This window comes from Triturus cristatus, chromosome 5_1 (genome assembly GCF_964204655.1).
Source record: "Triturus cristatus chromosome 5_1, aTriCri1.1, whole genome shotgun sequence".
NCBI classification, from domain to species: Eukaryota; Metazoa; Chordata; class Amphibia; order Caudata; family Salamandridae; genus Triturus; species Triturus cristatus.
In genome coordinates, this window is record NC_140587.1 from 854,853,829 (window position 1) to 854,873,776 (window position 19,948).

Genomic DNA, 19,948 nt, shown 5'->3' on the forward strand with positions numbered 1-19,948 from the left:
GCGGTTCTTGTGGCTCTCAGGTGAGTCCCCCAGCAGGAGCCGTGCAATCCTCCGCGTCCAGCACCGGATATCCTGCCAGCGTTTCCTCACCTGGGGCAGGCTCCGCCTCCGACCATCCACACCCCTCACGGCACTGACGGCGGTCAGCCAGATCTGCTCCTTGGCAGTGGCGCCTACCTGTGAGGAGGAACAAGTGACACCACATCAATACACTAGCCACATGTCACAGAGAGACATATGGGTACAAATTAGCTGGTTACAACAAGGCATGTCATGCAGCCAACGCATTGCACCTTTGTCATAGGGACATCATCCCCTGGTGAGGGAAAAAGCACTACGTGCCACAGTGGGTACACAGGTGGAATGATGGCAATGTCACAATCAATGATCAAGGCTCACACTGTGCATCACACCCACCCCTCCTGTCTCAGGGCACTGCTGTGAGTGATAGGCCCCCAACCCTCCTGTCTCAGGGCACTGCTGTGAGTGATAGGCCCCCACCCCTCCTGTCTCAGGGCACTGCTGTGAGTGATAGTCCCCCACCCCTCCTGTCTCAGGGCACTGCTGGGAGACATCAGGCACCCCCCCCCTTGGGACCCCCCCGACAGTACATGGCATGTGTGTTACACCTGGACGCAATGGCAGAAGTCACAGTCACCACATAGGGACAGTCTGTGGCAGTGGCCTATGCACTCACCTGATACCCTGGTCGCCCATACAGCATGGAGTACTGTGGGAGGATCACATCCAGCAGAGCCATGTTCTCCTCCAGGGTGAATGGCTGTGTCCTCTCCACAGCCCTTGACATGGTTCCAGGGAATCAGTAGCAGCAGCTGGGTCGACGAATGCAAAGATGTGCAGGCAAGTGCTCCCTCATGGGACCTGGCTGCCTTATATGTGCCCTTCTGCCCAGTCTCATGCACAGGAGTACAGAGAGATTGGTCACTCACATTTGCATCCTATGTTTCCACCAATCCCTTCAAACCTAGCAGTCTGTGGGTTCTCTATCGGTTTCATTCTCCTGCATGATGTCAGCCCCACAAACACATTGCAACAAAGTAGACAAATTCCAACTGACTTCTGCTGTGCACCTTCCAGAACAATTTCGAATTTTGAACTTGGTCTCCATGACAACCAGCATGCATGTAGGCCTTAATACTTGTCCCCTATGTAATTTGGAGCATCACACACAGGTACGGTGCGTGTGGGGGCCCTAGGGCACCCCAAATGCATGGCAACGGCCCGTACATGCATGCCTACGCTCTCCATCACTATGGGTCTGCACGCGTATGCGTACCCGTAGTGGTACGGACCGTACACTCGCATCTACGCTCTCTATCACTATGGGTCTGCACGCGTATGCGTACTCGTAGTGATAGTGAGCGTAGATGTGAGTGTACGGTCCGTACCACTACGGGTACGCATACGCGTGCAGACCCATAGTGATAGTGAGCGTAGATGCGAGTGTACGGTCCATACCACTACGGGTACGCATACGCGTGCAGACCCATAGTGATAGTGAGCGTAGATGTGAGTGTACGGTCCGTACCACTACGGGTACGCATACGCGTGCAGACCCATAGTGATAGTGAGCGTAGATGCGAGTGTACGGTCCGTACCACTACGGGTACGCATACGCGTGCAGACCCATAGTGATAGTGAGCGTAGATGTGAGTGTACGGTCCGTACCACTACGGGTACGCATACGCGTGCAGACCCATAGTGATAGTGAGCGTAGATGCGAGTGTACGGTCCGTACCACTACGGGTACGCATACGCGTGCAGACCCATAGTGATAGTGAGCGTAGATGTGAGTGTACGGTCCGTACCACTACGGGTACGCATACGCGTGCAGACCCATAGTGATAGTGAGCGTAGATGCGAGTGTACGGTCCGTACCACTACGGGTACGCATACGCGTGCAGACCCATAGTGATAGTGAGCGTAGATGCGAGTGTACGGTCCGTACCACTACGGGTACGCATACGCGTGCAGACCCATAGTGATAGTGAGCGTAGATGCGAGTGTACGGTCCGTACCACTACGGGTACGCATACGCGTGCAGACCCATAGTGATAGTGAGCGTAGATGTGAGTGTACGGTCCGTACCACTACGGGTACGCATACGCGTGCAGACCCATAGTGATAGTGAGCGTAGATGCGAGTGTACGGTCCGTACCACTACGGGTACGCATACGCGTGCAGACCCATAGTGATAGGGCCGTACACACGCATCTACGCTCACTATCACTATGGGTCTGCACGCGTATGCGTACCCGTAGTGGTACGGACCGTACACTCGCATCTACGCTCTCCATCACTATGGGTCTGCACGCGTATGCGTACCCGTAGTGGTACGGACCGTACACTCGCATCTACGCTCGCCATCACGATGGGTCTGCACGCGTATGCATACCCGTAGTGGTACGGACCGTACACTCGCATCTACGCTCGCCATCACGATGGGTACACATACGGCAGCACTCCCACAGTGATTTGGGAACATGCACAGGCCCTCTCAGCAGCAGTACGGCGGATTTTACACATCACTGTGGTGATAGGCGACACACATGTAGGAATAGGGCGGACATACTTGTCCATGGATGGACATACTTGTCCAGGAATGGACATCAAGGCATCGTCTGTGCATTACCACATGTGTGGGGCACAGGTGTCACAGGCTGTGATGTGGAACATGCCTCCTGAGTGGAGAAGGCACCAGATGTATGATGAGATGTGTACATGTGTACTGTGTGAGGGTGCAATGTGTGCCAGGCATGCCCTTGACTCCTTTGACATGTGTGCATGTGGGACTGCGCACTTGGGGTGAGCGTCACTGGCATGGCACGGACACCAACACACGGAAGTGTCCCATGATGCCCGGTACAGGGGTCATGACACATGACTTGTCACTACCCACAGTGCACAATGTGACTATGCCATATATGTGTCCGGGATTTACATCAGGTTGATGTTGTAGCACCCTCAAAAGCTGCAGCCGTTGCAGCAACCAACATGTGGCTGTGTGTAGATTGTCATTGCACACTGTTCCCAACACCATGCCACATGTGTTATCGGATGTGAGGTGCACATGTATGCAAGGGACACGGAGTAGCGTGACAAGGCCATGTCAGCAAACTCACAAGGAATGTGTGGTGAGTCATGACATGTGCACCTTCATGGCAAGGTGTGTGGGCTGGACTAGTGTAATGTCATGTGACCTGTGGCTCAAGTGTTCCGCTGCCAGTCTCTGCAATCGGCATCACACTTCTGCTGATGTGTGGGTGTATGTCACTCCTGTCTTGCGTCGGGCAGTGCACTTGCACTGGGACACAGCTATTTCCATGGCGTGGCATGGGGAGGTTCTCAATCACCGTGTGTAGCTGGGTCTTGGAAGGAGTGTCACCTTGCATCCATACGTGTCCTGGGCATGTAGCACATGCCTGACTCCCTATGTGGCATGTGTGTATTGCCAGATTTACATGTGCTCAGTAGACATGAGTTGTTCTCGTAGTGCACTCACTCTTCCTTGTCACTTCCAAATTACTGCAGAGCGCCTCCTGTTGCCCGAAGAATTCCAGACTTGGCCACCATGCAGGAGAATGACAGGATCCGGCTCTACCGCTTCACCCAACCGTTGATTCTGGAGCTGACGGCGAGACTGGCACCACACCTGCAACCGCAGCACAGGTATCCTACGGCACTGACACCCCAGCTGAAGGTAATGGCTGCCCTACATTTCCTTGCCACGGGTACCTTCCAAAATACCATAGCTCATGTTGGTGGCATGTCCCAGAGCATGTTCAGCGGTGTGCTGCATGATCTTGGAGGCCATGTTGATTCACCTGGATGACTTCATCAAGTTCCCAACCCCTGAACAGATGACTGAGGTCAAGCGTGGTTTCTATGCCCTGGGAGGGATGCCCCATGTCATTGGGTCCATAGATGGGACACATGTAGGTTTGGTACCACCACACGCACGGGAGGTGGCGTACCGCAATCGGAAGCACTACCACTCCATCAATGCCCTTGTGGTGTGTCTGTCCAACATGGTGATTTCACATGTCTGTGCTCGTTTCCCAGGATCAGCACACGATGCCTACATCATGAGGCGTAGCGGGATGCCTGATATGATGATGCAGCTGCGCAACGAACGGGCATGTGTTGTTGGTGGGTACAGTCTGCCTGTCCTGTATTCTGTTTGGCCGAGCAGCACTACCGCTTCGCCAGTTCTAACGATATCCATGTGCTTTCCATTTAGGGGACGCTGGCTATCCCAACATGCCTTGGCTGCTGACACCTCTCCGCAACCCCATCACGCCGGCCCAGCTCCGCTACAACACCGCCCATGGCCGGACAAGGCGAGTGATAGAGAGGACGTTTGGCATGCTGAAGAGCCGATTCCGGTGCCTCCACAAGACCGGCGGCGCACTCCCATATGCCCCGGCAAAGGTTTGCAAGATCTTCATGGTCTGCTGCATGCTGCACAACATGGCAGTTGAAAGAGCTGTGCCACTCATCCTGAATCAACATGACGAGGACCATCCACCCGTGGAGGACGAAGGGCTTGGCAATGGGGCTAGTGATGTGGAGGATGTGGAGCCGCAAGAGGACATCCGGACTCGGCTCATACGCGACTTCTTTGCTTAGTGGTGAGTACCAGTGTCTGAGTGTGCACGCCTTGGTCCCCGTGTGGCATGTGTTGTGATGCGTGTCTCCACCTGCATGTATGGCACGTGAGTCAGAGGTGTGTGTGGGTGTGTCACTGGAGTGATGGTGGCAGTGATGGTAGTATTTCCCCACTCATAATTGTGACCTAGCATGTTGTCATCCATACATGTGTCGAGTCAATGCACATGCAAGTGGCTGTGCTTTTTGTGGCTGACTTCTTGTGTGTCTCTCTTCCCCAGGTACCTGCGCATGCCGTCTTCTGGTTGCATTGTTGTGGCACTGCTATTCCTCATGGACATGGCATCGTGGGCTGACTCAGCGTTACAGGCACGGACACGTTTGGAAGTCTCCATGGGGTAAAGAATGCATCTGGGGTGTATTGGGTGTGGCAGTTGTTCACGATGTGTGCACACTGCCCCGGTCGGGGTTTGGTTCCTCTGCAGACATGTGGCATCCCCATGGGACACGACATGCAGCTGGGTACACCTGAATAGATGGGCTGCCTGGTTGTCAGTCATCAGTGATGGGATAGTGGATTGTGATGAAGGCATCAATGTGTGTGACACTGCCCTCGGACACATACGGTTAACATTGTCTTGACATGGCGTGGGACTTCCACATCAGCGGATGTATGGTGTATGGCAGTCTCTCCGTGAGCAGCTGTGGGTATTTAGCTGTTAGCCGACACTTGTGTGCCAGTTCCATGGCTATCACGCATTTGTGCTGCAGAAGGGGGGTGCCAGTGTTGGAGCCACATGTTACTCCACATGATGTGTTCATGTGTACTTCAAGTTGCCTCTGCAATCCCAAAAACATGACTATTAAAGGTGTCCCTATGCCTCCAAGGTGCCTCTTCTCAGTCAATGCTGGTGTGTTGGCACGGTGCATCCTGCATGTCTGGCATGGTATTCCCTGATTGTGGCTATGTGTCAATGTGTCGAGTGGCAAGATGCAAGCTGTGTGTGTGTGCTGAGACTGTGTATTGGGCATGATGTCCATGACTGTGTGGGTATTGTGACATGTGCCATCCCCATGCATCCAACGTTGTCCATGACCCCATTCTCTGCATCCACCGGACTCAAGCTTGCAGGACATGGTTCTGCCACCTGTCTACACATACCTGGGTGCCCCCCAGGACACGGGCCAGGATCCCTGACCTCTGCGCATGACTGTTGCTGTACTCAATGTGTCTGTCAGCACGGTTGTTCGGCCACCCCCTCAGCTGGTTCTGACCATCACGGGTGTGTATGGTGCTCCATGTCTGTCTTGCCTAAAAAACTGTGACCCATGTGTCCTGTGCCAGACTCAGGCCCCAGGGTGTGGATGGTTGAAGTGAACAGATGACTCAGGCATGTTTAGACTGTACAAGACACATGTTAGGTAATAATGCTACCAGCAGGCATCTACTCTTAATAGTGTGATTTATTATTGGGGGGGGGGGGACAAAGTGAGGGGCTTTCCGGGATTAGGGAATCCAAAGTTCAGTAGGGGAGTTGGTGTCCTTGCCATTGGAAATCCTCAGAGTCCATGCCACAGTCTTTGTCAACATTGGTCAGCCAGTGACCAGCAGGGCCATGTGGCAGAGAATGTCTCTTGATGCTGTGATGCTGTTGCTCCAGTGGGCCAGGTGCCAGGCCAGGTGTCCTGGGAGATGGTGAAGTAGCAGCCACCCTCACGGTCCTTTCCGTGGACGACCCGGCTTCCTGCGGGGAACCTCAGCAGCAGGCCGTGACGACGTCTGGGATGCTCCGTCGGATGTTTCCTCCTCCTCCTCATGATCCCTCCCTGTGGGTGGTGATGTTCTCCGCCTTCTGGCACAGGGAGGGTCGGCCATGGTGTCGGCCATCCGACGGAGTTCAGCGTGAATCCCCTGGGACGCCGTCACTTGCTCAGCCTGTCTGTCCTCCATCCTCCGTTGGTGTACCTGTAGACAGGCTATTAGCTCCGCATGTTGCTGGGCCTGCTGGACCTTGATCCCCTCGAGGACGGACACAACCTGGGCCATGCCCGTGGTGTCCTGCCGGTATGAGTCCAGGATGTTACGGACATGGGAAAATACCGGATCCCCAGCCAACTGGTCAGGCTCGTGCCTCCGCCGTCCTCCACTCCCACCACCCCTGCCCACTTGCGTCTGGCCTGCACTTGTGGGCACATCGGGTCTCCGGGACCCCTGAGGGGTGGCATTGGCGTTGTCGCCTGCCTCCTCCTGGGTGCCCGGGACACCGTGTCCCTCCTGGCGAGCCTGGCTGCATTGTGGTGTTGTTGTAAATTAAAGCAGAATGTGATTAAGCATTTACTGAAAACATTAATGCTTCCCCTATTATCGTGTTTCCTTCACTACGTTGGCCGAAGTCCGGACTCCATTTTGTATCATCACGCTGCCACGTGTTCACCACGAGGAGAGTCCGACCTCTGTGTTAGTTGCTCTTGTAATCTGCCTAGCAACAGTTTATAAATAGCCCTCTTGTCCATCTGGCGCATGCCCAGACTTGACCACATCTGTCATAATTAGCTTTGCTTGACCATGTGTTTTCGCGGGCTCAAGGAGTGTGTTAGCTCCGCCCATGTATTGATTCAGTATCGAGAATGACCCTAAATGGTAATGTTCTTCGACTTTATGTGGTATCCACCCACTCATGAGCCCCTCTGTTGTGTATAAAAGGGGACTGTGTACGCAAGTTCTTTGTGCTACTCCTTGCAATACTGAAGAGTGTTGTGTGGATTGTAGGACCACCCTTAAGGGTTAATAAACGTTGTTTTTGTACTTTGCAGTTTCCGTGCCAACTTCCTTATAGATTTCGTTACAGAAGAGCGAACCCTTGTCTCTTGCGGGCCTAGCTGGGGCTTGTATTCATCAATTGGCACCCGTCACGTGGGGCTCATCGGCGACTCGGATGCTCGAAGGACTGGTCGCGACGAAGGTGAGGAGTTTGGCCGGGGACGTGATCACTGCCAGCGGCGTCTTAGCCCTGGCATCCCGAGGTTTTTCTTCCTTCCCTTCCGAGCTGACCGTCTGGGTGGCGCCGGTCATCGACTGAGACCTCTTCTGTCGGTCCTGCCGTGAGAGCCGTTTGGGCGATTGTGGAGCTTGGCAGTTGGAACCTGGACTCTTGATTGGTAAGAACCGTTGTACGGTACTTGCTCCGAGTTTTGAAGCCTGGTCTGGCTATTTGAGTTTGATTGATGGTGACTAGTCATATTTTGAATTTGTCTTTGTGAAAATATATGCGTTGCAACACATATAGGCAGGTAATGTGGAGAAATTTCTCCGGAGCTGTGTAAACTTGGAACGGCGCAACGATTAAGTGCCATTTTTCTTGATAATACTGCATATTTTGCATTATTCCTAGCATGCCTGCTTTTAGCGCACTCCGTAAGTGGTGCTGCTGTTTGGGTAACCGGTTGAACCTCGAGGAATCTGCTCCAGCTCCCCCAGAGGGGACTCCTAATAGGGATATGTACGTGAAGCATGGTCTTTCTTCCATAATGTACAGCACGTTATGGAGGAAATACACGAAGAAGGATCCTGAGTTGCGATGGCCTTTGTATGGATCGTTTGATATACGTAAGATTGAGTATGTGGAACAGTGTATGTGTAAGCGACGTGCTCGTCAGGATATGTTTGAGTGTGTGCGATTATGGGTGAAGGAAGTGCGTGAGCGAGAGAAGCGTGAGAAAGCGCTGTTTGATAAAGAGCAACGAAAGAATGATCATGTGCGAGCACAAGAAGCAAAGCGTCGGGAGGACAAAGAGCAGACGGATAGACAAGAGAAAGAGCGTAGGCTACAAGTTTCGGGTCAATATGTTGTTCGCCAGCCGCTTTATCCTGTCCTTAATAATCCTGATGATGATTTTTATTTGTTAGATCGCTCTCCGCCCCCTTATGTTGGCGCATCCGCTCCGCGGCCGCAAGATTCTGACCCGGCTTCGGGTAAGGTAGACACACGGTCCATGCTGCCGGCCGAGCAAATGGCTGAGCTTCGGCAAATTTCCTTCCGTGCGCTTAAAGGCAAGGTATCCATGGAGGAATTATTTCAAATTTGGGGGCCATGGCAGGAGAGAGATAAAGTGTATTTTCTGGGTCATTTCGCGGATGAAGTGATTAATGCTTTCCGAAAATATTCTCATGTTTTTGAGCCTGACGAAGTGTCTTCGGATGCCAGAGCAATACGTAACGGTGCTTTTTCTCCCTCTAAGGCTCCTGAGGCGGCTCGGCGGCTGTTCGCCTTGCGGGACGAGGTGCTGGCCCTTCGAGAGAAAGCACGCCAACGAGCGGAGGAGGAGAAGCGGTCGGATTCAGTTGCGGCAGGGGGCCACCCATCCACCTCCCAGTCAGATAAGGATAATGTAGTGCATGCTAAACCGATGCGAGAGGCGGCACCTTTGTATGTCCCTCCGAAAGGAGCAGGGACTAGCTCGGACATTAACTCCGCCGATGCTAGGGGATATTTTGTGTATAATTGGGTTTATACTCCTTGGCATAGGGCCGATGTTATGGCGTTAAAGAATGCATTGCCTGACCCCCGCAAGAATCCAGCGGCCTTCTATGAAGAAGTCGAGGGGGCCTTGAATTCTTGCATTATGACCTTAGCGGATATAGATCTGTTCTTTGGCCTTATTCTACCACCGGACACGTGGCGGTCTGTCCGAAAGGTGGATGATGCAGTTGCTTTTAAGGCCCGGTGGTCTGAGCTTGAGGATGAGGATAGGGAACGGAAGCCCGCACAGAAACCACCCCAGAATATTCTAGATCTCCCTGCTGCTATTGTGGCTAAATTGAAAACAATAATCCCCCCTAAAAAGATTGACTGGAATATGTTAGCGGCATGTAAGCAGAAAGTTGATGAGTCAGTTGCAGATTTCTTCACGCGCTTCGAAGAAACGTTCCATGACTTTAGTGGCCAGTCGCTTACCGACGACACAGGCCGCCACCTTTTCGCGGACAAATATGTGGCCAATCTGCTGCCGGCAGTTGCGGCCCGGTTAAAAGCGAGTGAGAGTTCTTGGTCCTCCGCGACACCGACGGCCCTTCTGACCATCGCTCAGTATTATGAGCGTCAGGAGCATGAGGCGAAGGGCCAGGAGGAGAAGAAATCGAAAGATCTCAAAACCAAAGTGATGTTAGCACAAGTATATGGCCCGCCCCGCCGGGGTAATAATAATAGGGGAAGGGGCGGATCTTATGGTCCCCCTTCGGGCCGATCTGATTTGAATAAGAACCAATGTGCGTACTGTAAGCAGTTGGGCCATTGGGCCAGGGAGTGCCCAGCATTGCGTGCTTCGCGGCAGGGGCACACTCCGGGTGGCCAGAGAGGTAGAGGGGGCTTCTCGAACTTTAGAGGGAATTCTAACGATAATGTCCGTTTCGACACTGCTGGACGGCACCGAGATAGCTCAAACGTTTTCGATCGCCAGCATCAGTATCATGTATCGGACATCGATCACTCGGGATATCATGATTCTCAGCATGCATAGGAATGCGTTGGATGGGGGTCTGAATCAGTTGAGGTGCCGGTCGATCAGACGGGTCCTTATGTATCGGCTGAGGTTTTAGGTTCTACTGATCAGTTCCTAGTGGATACAGGAGCGACACGTAGTGCATTGTCTAGGTACTTAGTTCCGGGGGCTCCCCCATCCGGCTCAATGGTTACATCGGTAGGGTTTGACGGTACACTCTCCCGAAGCCCTCTTTCACAGCCCCTTGCATTTAAGGTTGATTGTTTTTCTGCGCCCTGTCCGTTCCTGCTTGCCCCGTATACACCGGATAACATTTTGGGCCTTGACATGTTAAAACACTTTAGGGCTACAATTCGCTGTTCCCCTGAGGGTGTGAGGGTGATTCTAAATGACAACTACCCCCGATCTGGGCGGATGTGTACGATCTCAGAGGATGCGTTGTTGGCTACCCTCCCCCGCGCTTTATGGGCGACTTCGGACACAGATGTGGGACAAATGGTGATTCCTCCGGTCCACATTAGTGTCCAGGAGGGGGCGGTGCTACCACGCCTCCCACAGTATCGTATTTCCCAGGAGGGCGAGGAAGCTCTCATACAGATTGTGCAGGATTTGATTGCAGTAGGAGTAGTGGAAGAAGTTCCCTATAATATCTGTAACAGTCCGATTCTCCCTATTCTGAAAAAAGACACGGATGCAAAGGTCTATCGGTTCATAATTGATTTGAGGGAGGTAAACAAGATCGTGATACCTCAGTACCCGGTGGTTTCCGATATCACGACGTTGCTTACCTTGGTCCCGCCTACGGCGACCGTGTTCTCAGTGATTGATTTGAAAAATGCCTTCTTTTCTATTCCCATTCACCCTGATAGCCGATTTCTTTTTGGGTTCACACTAAACAACAGATCTTATCGTTTTTGTAGAATTCCCCAGGGCTACACAGAAAGCCCTAGTATTTACAGTCAGGCTTTGAAACGACAGTTGGACTCCTTTGTTTTACTCGAGGGGGTCGCCCTCATTCAATATGTCGATGACATCTTGTTGGCGGCTGACACCCTGGAGTTGTGCGAGAAAAGCACGCTATCCCTACTTTCCTTTTTAGCCTCCCACAATCACAAGGTCTCTAGGAAGAAATTGCAATTCTGTAGACCAAAGGTCACTTATTTGGGTCACCTTTTGTCTAAGGAGGGGCGTGCACTCACACCAGATCGTATCCAAGTAATCTTGGACACACCGAGGCCATCCACGCAGAAGGATGTGCGTGCATTTTTGGGCCTCGTTTCTTTTTGTAGACAGTGGATACTGGGGTTTTCACACACGGCTAAGCCATTACTAGCCCTCTTGACAAAAGATACGCCTATCCCAATCCCTTGGTCAGATGAGTGTGATGCTGCTTTTCAGCAATTGCGACAGGCCCTTTGTTCAGCACCAGTGTTAGGGACCCCTGATTATGCGAAACCCTTTTCGTTGTATGTGCATGAGAAAGATGGATGTGCATTATCAGTTTTAGTACAGATGCATGGTGATAAGCAACGCCCTTGTGCATACTTTTCGGCTGTACTTGATCCTGTCGCCCGCGCATTGCCAGGGTGTTTTCGCTCGGTTGCGGCGACAGCTGTGTCAATACGCCAAAGTGAAGGAATTGTATTGTCCCATAAACTGTTGGTGTTAGTTCCCCATGCTGTTGATGCCTTGCTTAATCAAACAAAGACGCAGCATTTGACCAGTGCCCGTTTAACGGGATATGAGTTGACGCTTTTGGCTCCTCATATTACGTTGAAAAGGTGCGTGACATTAAACCCGGCCACATTGTTGCCATACCCCGAGACCCAGCCGGAGGCACAGAAAGCGCATGATTGTATTCTTGTGACTGAGGAACAAACAAAGGGTCGTATTGATCTCCAGGATACGCCCTTTTCAGAGGTAGATGGAGAATTGTGGGTAGATGGATCATGTCTGAAGCTACCAGATGGTACGGCTTCAGCAGCGTATGCAATTACCACGTTGCGGACGATAGTGGAGACAGCACGCATACCACAGAAATCAGCTCAAGCAGCGGAACTGATAGCGTTAACACGAGCGTGTGAGCTCAGTACAGGATTGTGTGTGAATGTTTACACAGATAGCCGCTATGCCTTCGGAGTAGCGCACGATTTCGGCCTACTCTGGAAGGAGAGAGGGTTTCTAACGTCACATGGGGTACAGATAATGCATGGGGAGTTAGTCCACAATCTTCTAACTGCATTGACATACCCGAAGAAAATTGCCATTTTTAAGTGTAGTGCGCATAGGAAAGTAGTTGACAAAGTTGGAGAAGGGAATGCGTTAGCAGACCGAGTGGCACGGGAGACTGCGATGCAGCCCGGTACTACTGCCATGTATGTAGTGAAATCACAGGTGGAGAGATGGCGTGATGCAAAGGAAGAAGTGCGAGAAATACAAAGGACCGCTTCTGATAAAGAGCGGGAGCAATGGGCTAGCGAGGGAGAGTTGGATGACGAGGGTTGTTGGAGAAATAAACAGATGGATAGATGGAAGTTACCCACGGCTTTTGTACAACCTATGGTTCAAATGGCACATGGGCTAGCACATGTTGGAGCTTCCGCAATTGTGAAATTGCTTACCCAAGTCTGGGAGCATCCAGAGATTGCTAGCACAGCAAAGAGGGTGGTGCAGACCTGTATGATCTGTCTGAAGTATAACCCAGGGAAAGGCACGCGAACTCCAGCAGGAGGATTTGCGACGCCCACTGCACCCTTTGAGGTTCTGCAGATGGATTACATCCAGCTTGAGCGCTGTAACAATTTGAAGTATGTTCTAGTAGTGGTTTGCGCCTTCAGTAAATGGGTTGAGGCGTACCCTACGAAAGACAATACTGCAATGACCACGGCGAAGCTACTGCTAAAAGAGTTTTTCCCTCGATACGGCGTCTGTAGACTTCTGTGGAGTGATAATGGCCCTCACTTTGTAGCGGATGTTATAAAGTATGTCTTGAAGGGCCTAGGCATCACCCAGAAGTTCCACGCCGTGTTCCACCCTCAGTCTGCAGGACTAGTCGAGAAGTATAATGGTACGCTGAAGCTTAAGATCGCCAAAATCCAAGCTTCAACATCTTTGACCTGGCCGGACGCCTTGCCACTGGCGTTATTGTCAATTAGGTCGGTGCCACACTCTCGAACCGGCCTTACACCCTATGAGATTGTATTTGGACGCCCAATGAATATTTGGGGTCCACCAAGACCTAAGGCTGTGTATGATGTACCTTGTGTGATGATGAGTGATTATCTGGCGCAGTTAACGGATAACTTGGTTTCTATTCATCAACAGGTCCGAGAGGCGCTCCCTGATCGGTCTACTGGTGAAGGACATGGTCTCCGGCCCGGAGATCATGTGATGATAAAGGTTTTCGACAGATCGAACAGTTTGGTGCCGAGATGGGTCGGACCTGAGCAAGTCCTTCTTGCAACGAGGACGGCAGTGCGAGTCTCGAACAGGAAGAATTGGATCCATTCCTTGCACTGTCGAAAGGTACCGCCCGGATTGGTGGAGTCTGCCGTGCTGACCGATCAACGAGAAGTCCTAGCAGCAGAGACAGGCTGTGCTGCGGGGCCAAACGACACTGAGGAGCTCTTTTCGGACCACACGACTTCTGGAGGAAGGCGATATCATCTGCGACCAAGGAAGTGAGGTTTCCAGTACCGGGACATACTGTCAGAACGGCCCTTGGGTTAGTGAAACGGAGAGCCGATGAGGCAAGGGGGGGGGATCAGCCCTGCATTAGTGTAGTGACACCGTCTTGGCCCGCTGGTGAAGAAATCAACCGCTGCCCAAGGGGAAGAGTTCTGACAGACCTTTTTAGTTACAGGAAGATATCAGGGTACTGTTTCTTTTTGACATGGAGACGAAGAAAGTCCTTTGTGCGTTGGGGTTCATGCTAACAATAGCTATTGTTGGCATAACAACATGGTTTGTGGAGGAGGTCACACCTGCTCGGAAAACACTTGTGTTGACGACTCCGGTGCCTGCGGAGCACTACTTTTATACATTGCCGTATCAAGAATTGAAGCATCGACAGTCCTACTTGAATAACACTTTCATTCAGATGCTGCATCATACCCACGTTGCTACGAACACTACGAACTGTTGGATATGTGGGATGATGCCAGCCCATCAGAAGAAAGGAGGTACGCCATTCATACCACTTCCTTTCTCTCATAATGGCTCTTGTAGAGCATGGTACACTTTGTTGTTTGCTACTCGGAAACCGACAGTGGGACGATTGCTTTTCAGACTTAATAAAGAATGTCATCAGGACAGAAATGGATATCCACAAGCAAATGGAACAATTTGGGAATGGGAAGAGTACCGACCGGACAATGAATCCATTCCCTATATTTTCACGAATACCAGAGACACTGTGGGGAAGGAAAAATTTGTGATCCAAGTGGCCCAAGCCCAAGCGGACCTGTGTGTCCAGAGTGTGGGTTTTATCCCTGTTGGTGTCAGTGATTGTATAACCGTATTAAACATCGATGGGCTGAACAACAGCACCTTCCTAGCATCCCATAATACCTATTTCGTATGTGGAAATAAAGGTTATTACCGTTTGCCGGCTGGGTGGTCTGGGGTATGCTATGTATCATTCCTATTACCTCCTGTATTCTTAGCACCTGCGTCATATCATAAGGATTTGAAATTGCTGAATAATGTGACTGTAAATAGATATAAACGGACTCTATCAATTGATGAGGTGGATCAAACAGATACCAGCTTGCAACAGTATATTGATTTTAATTTAGGACTGTTTTTCTTTGTTGGAGCTGCTCTGAATAGTAGGAAGATCCGAAGATTGACAAGAGTGGTAGAAGCTGTGACTAATCAGACTGCTGCTGCTCTTGGGAATCTTACGGAAGAATTGCAAATTACTAGGATTGTTGCATTACAGAATCGTATGGTATTGGATGTAATGCTAGCTGATCGAGGAGGAGCCTGTAAGATTATTGGAAGTAGCTGCTGTGTGTTCATCCCTGATCATACGCCATCCGTTTATAATGCCATTAATAAACTGCACAAAATAGCAGCTGAAATCCACACAGAAAACGGCACTTGGTCCTTTTCTGGATGGTTTTGGGCGTTGGTTACTGCCTGGGGTTGGAAGGTTCTAACTGGTCTCTGTATTATCATAGCAATTCTGTTCTTTCTCTGTATGTGTATTCAATGTGGACCATTGTGCTGTTCCGTATGCATTTCATTTTGCATTCCAGATAAGAAAGCTATTGCCGATGTTGCCCGCCAGAAGGGTCTAGCTAAAGAGGTTAAAGGAATGATGATAATTGACATATACGATGATTATTCTTGGAAACCGGATGTCTTCAGTAAATGCTGAAAGGGTCGTCTGTTGTAAATTAAAGCAGAATGTGATTAAGCATTTACTGAAAACATTAATGCTTCCCCTATTATCGTGTTTCCTTCACTACGTTGGCCGAAGTCCGGACTCCATTTTGTATCATCACGCTGCCACGTGTTCACCACGAGGAGAGTCCGACCTCTGTGTTAGTTGCTCTTGTAATCTGCCTAGCAACAGTTTATAAATAGCCCTCTTGTCCATCTGGCGCATGCCCAGACTTGACCACATCTGTCATAATTAGCTTTGCTTGACCATGTGTTTTCGCGGGCTCAAGGAGTGTGTTAGCTCCGCCCATGTATTGATTCAGTATCGAGAATGACCCTAAATGGTAATGTTCTTCGACTTTATGTGGTATCCACCCACTCATGAGCCCCTCTGTTGTGTATAAAAGGGGACTGTGTACGCAAGTTCTTTGTGCTACTCCTTGCAATACTGAAGAGTGTTGTGTGGATTGTAGGACCACCCTTAAGGGTTAATAAACGTTGTTTTTGTACTTTGCAGTTTCCGTGCCAACTTCCTTATAGATTTCGTTACAGAAGAGCGAACCCTTGTCTCTTGCGGGCCTAGCTGGGGCTTGTATTCATCAGTGTTGTGGCAGGGATCCTGGGTGTCTCCTGGGATGTGGCAGGAGTGGGGGTGGTGGTTGGCACGGTTGTACCTGACGCAGGTGCTGCAGGTGGTTGGACACCAGAGGGGCCAGGTCGGTCGGGGTCGTCCGCAGAGTGGTGAGAGTGGTCGCTGCCGGTGGGATCGGTCTCCTGCAGATCCGGGTCCTGTGAGTGTTCCCCCCCAGTGTTGGGGGGTGCAGCACGACGTTGACCTGTGTGTGAGAGAGAAAATGTTAATTTGGATCCATGCAACATCCATGTTTCATCCGTTACAAAGTTGGCACATTTCCTCTTGGAATTAGGATCTGTCTTGCATTCCACTCACAGTGCACTTGTGCATGTGTGTGTCCCTTGGGCACCAATTTGGCCCCTTTAACTATGTGTGGCACAGTCTTACTTGCTGCGTCAAGTGTGACTGCAGTCAGCAGTGGAGTGTGCATGTGTGCCGAGCTATGCATTTGCGCCTTCCTTGTAGCACTGTACATGTGCACATGGAGTGGATCCACACACTTATATGATGCAGGTGGCTGTCCTTGTGCTCGTGTACAGGTTGTGACATGGCCCTGCGTTTTGCCATGATGAAGAGGGGGGGTTCTGGCACTGGCCACCCTTGTCTACATGCACGCAGTCCACCTGCTGACGAGCAGACATTCCCACACACCAAAGGACTGATTTGCTCTCCCTGTGTCTCCCTCCTTCTCTGTCCCCCTCTCCCTCCCTCTCTGTCCCCCTCTCCCTCCCTCTGTGTGTCAGCCTCCTCCCTGTGTCCATCTTCCTGTGTCTCCCTCCCTCTCTGTCCCCCTCTCCCTCCCTCTCTGTCCCCCTCTCCCTCCCTCTGTGTGTCAGCCTCCTCCCTCTGTCCATCTTCCTGTGTCTCCCTCCCTCTCTGTCCCCCTCTCCCTCCCTCTCTGTCCCCCTCTCCCTCCCTCTGTGTGTCAGCCTCCTCCCTCTGTCCGTCTCCCTCCCTCTCAGTCCCCCTCTCCCTCCCTCTGTGTCCCCCTCTCCCTCCCTCCGTGTGTCACCCTCTGTCACCTTGGCCCAGCTTCCTGGGCACACACTGTTAGCAGATCTTTGAGTGGCCCTTGGCCTGTTGATGTGAGTTTGTTTCTGATCTCCAGGCACCCATTTTGTCTGCTGTGTGTCTGTGCGCTGCTGCTGTGGTGGTGTGTGCTGCCACTCTTTCACACTGTTGGCTGTTCATTAGCTGCTGGCATGTGCAAAACAGTGCCTTCACCCCCATGTGTTGATGCAAGGCGTCCGCCATTTGCTGGCAAGTCATTCCTGTGTTGGGACACAGTGTTTGTCTGGCTGTGACCTAGGCCATATGGGCAGAGGGCATTGTTGTCTGCTTTGGAGTCGCACTATGTGATTCTTGGTGCCCAGCCTCCCGCCATCCGGGTTACCGTGTCATGTGTTGTTGTCTTCTGTGGCCTGTGACTTGACATTGTCCAGCTGGGTGCATGGGGCATGGTGGCAGCAGTGGCAGCAGTGGCATGTGCCTGCTCATGGAGTGTGGTTGAGTAATGCGATGGCTTGTGGTGGTTGCGTGCCTGTTATTAATTTTGGTTGTGGTTGCAGTTCCCCCCATGTGAGGTGCGTTGTTTGTGTACTCACCCGGGTCTCGGAGTCCTTCTACTCCTTCAACTGCCTCCACCGGCAGTATGGCCATCACCCTCTCCTCCCAGGGATGGTACTGTACGGCTCTGCGGGAGGGCCCTCCTCCGGTGGCGTTGGCCTGGTCGTGTTCCTCCTGTCTCTTGGCTCTGACCCTCCTCCGCAGATCGTACCACCTGTTCTGGCAATCCTGCTTGGTCCTCCTGGTGTCCGCAACAGCATTCACAGCATCGACGATGGTCTGCCACATGGCTGTTTTGGCTGCCTGGCTGGTGCTTCTGACCAATGTTCCAAAGATCTGTGGCTCGACTCTGAGGATTTGATCAACAAGGACCTCCAACTCTCGGTGACTGAACTTTGGATTCTTGGTAGTGGGCATGGTGAGGGGTGTGGGTGGGGATGGTGTGGGTGTGGGGGGGGTGTGGATGTTGGGGGGGGGTGTGGATGGTTGTGTGTGTGTGTGAATGTGATGAGAGGGTGTTTGTGAGGGTGGTCGTGTGAAGGTGTGCAAGTGTAAGATGTGGTGTCGCTTGTAGTCTGGTTCTGTGGTGTCTGGCAGCAGTGGGTCTGTTGCAAAGGCTCATGGTTTGTGTGTGTGGGCCCTTTTCATTGGTCCATGGGTGGGTGTGGCAGTGTTTGAATTTTGGGTGGGTGTGTTATAAGGAGTGGTGGTGTATTGGGCCTCTGTTTTTTTTTGACAGTTGCAGGTCAGTGATTGTGTTATTTTAGTGGTTGTTGGCCATGTTTAGTGGCTGTGTGCCTTTCGAATGGTGTATTGTTGTGTTGTTTTGTTTTGTCCTTGTTGTGTACGTGCGTTTTGAGCGTGTGTACGGTGTGTACTAGGGGTGGGCGGAATTTGCGGAATTAACCTTCGCAAATTATCGCGAGAATGTTTAAAATTATCGCAAACAAGCAGAAATATCGCGAAGATGCGGAAGTTTTTTTCCGGCATGTTCGCGAGATTTTCTGCATGGTTGCGGGTCGCCAACTTACCCATGTGGTTGCTTGCGGGCGCGGCCATCTTGTTTTGAGTTGTTCTCGCGGTGCATGATCGCGAGAAGAAAGACGTGATCGCGCGACGCATGACGTCACTGCGGGCGCGAACTGTCGCGAGACAGCGCAAATGGCTAAAAACAATACAACATCTCATGGAGAACGCGACCGGATCAAGAAAACTTGTCGGCGAACGCAGGGATTCAGGTAAGGCGATCGCGCGCGCGCGAGAATGTATCATTTTACAGCGCGAGCAAGAAACAAATTATCGCCAAGCTGCGGAAACCGGAATTTTTGACATTTTCGCGCTCTCCGCGGAACGCAAAAATGTCAAATTATCGCAATTTCCGCGAACGGAACGAAATTTTTGCCCAGGCCTAGTGTGTACATGGGCCATTTGGTTGTACGATTATGTCCTTGTGTGTGGCTTTGTACGACTCGTACATGCGGTTGTGATGTTGGGGCATGGGGTGCGCTCCGTACTTAGGAGGTTGTGTTGGGGGTGCGCCAGGAACGTACTGGGGTGGGGGTACGACTGGAACGTACTGGGGTGTGGGTACGACTGGAACGTACTGGGGTGTGGGTAGACGGGGCTATGACACGTCCTGGGGTGGGGGTGTGGCTCGCACGTACTGGGGTGTAGGTACACGGGGGGTACAACAAGTACTGGGGTGGGGGTACGACTGGAACGTACTGGGGTGTGGGTAGACGGGGCTATGACACGTCCTGGGGTGGGGGTGTGGCTCGCACGTACTGGGGTGTAGGTACACGGGGGGTACGACACGTACAGGGTTGGGGGGGTGTACATGGACGGTGGTACGACACGTACTGGGGTAGGGGGGTGTACATTGACGGTGGTACGACACGTACTGGGGTGGGGGTACGACTGGAACGTACTGGGGTGTGGGTAGACGGGGCTATGACACGTCCTGGGGTGGGGGTGTGGCTCGCACGTACTGGGGTGTAGGTACACGGGGGGTACGACACGTACTGGGGTGGGGGTACGACTGGAACGTACTGGGGTGTGGGTAGACGGGGCTATGACACGTCCTGGGGTGGGGGTGTGGCTCGCACGTACTGGGGTGTAGGTACACGGGGGGTACGACACGTACTGGGGTGGGGGTACGACTGGAACGTACTGGGGTGTGGGTAGACGGGGCTATGACACGTCCTGGGGTGGGGGTGTGGCTCGCACGTACTG